Below are 1064 nucleotides of genomic sequence, written 5' to 3'. Positions count from 1 at the left end.
TTTCCTAGCTCTGGTATGACTAGTTTCCCAGGAAGTTGCCCTGGTGACTGAGTGCTAACTGCAAGGTCAGTAGCTTAATCCCATCATCTGCTCCATGAGAGAGAGATGTTGTGGTCTGATTCTGTAAAGATGGTAGTTTTTGAAAACATGACGCACTTCTACTCTGTCTGATACGGTCCTTATGAGTTAGAATCGACTTGATGACAATGGCTTTGATTGGGGCTTAGTTTAGTTCCCCAGGAGCTGTGAGTGGTTGTATGCGTTGTCCTTCACTGGGGATTTAATGAGCACACAATCCAACAAACTTGTTTTGTGCAAATTTTAGAGTCAAGGAGTTAATGCATAATGGAAGAATTTCAGAGAACAGGGATAAGCCAATTTCTCTGACGATTTGCGTGGGGCGCAGGCATAAGACAGAACTTGAGACCACTTGCAAGTTTGACAAGCAAGGACTTTACTTTGAGGACTAAGGGGTGTCTACATCAAGCCAGGGTGCTTTCAGTCACTTCATATGCATATGAAAGCTCGACTTTGAATAAGGAAGATCACAGAAAAATCACTGCATTTTGAAATGTGGTGTTGGTGAAGCATCAACAAACTCATCTGTCTTGGAAGAAGTACAGGCAGGATGCTGCTTGGAGGCAGGCCTGGAGAGGCTTTTTGTCACATACTTTCGACCTTTGGACGTGTTAGCAGGAGAAACCAGGCTCTGGAGAAGGACATCATGCTTGGTAAAGTAGAGGGGTAGCGAAGGAGAGGAAAACCCTTGACAAGATGGACTAACACCACAGTTACCACAACAGGCTCAAACTTAAGCACACGTATGAAGATGGTGGAAGACTGTGAGGCATTTCATTCTGCTGTACATAGGGTTGCGATGAGTGGGAACCAACTCAAGGGGACCTAACAGCAACAACAACAACAACCACCACCACCAACAACAAGGGTTAGGCATATTCCCTTGTGCTTTTCCTCCCTGCAGCTAAGGTTAACTTTAACGGTGTCTTTATGGATAAGAGCCCTGGTGCCACAGTCAGTCCAGCAGTTCAATACCACCAGCTGCT

Source organism: Echinops telfairi, unplaced genomic scaffold (genome assembly GCF_000313985.2).
Source record: "Echinops telfairi isolate 266 unplaced genomic scaffold, ASM31398v2 ScPeMD7_7416;HRSCAF=8454, whole genome shotgun sequence".
Taxonomy (NCBI): domain Eukaryota; kingdom Metazoa; phylum Chordata; class Mammalia; order Afrosoricida; family Tenrecidae; genus Echinops; species Echinops telfairi.
This window is presented reverse-complemented; position numbering follows the sequence as displayed.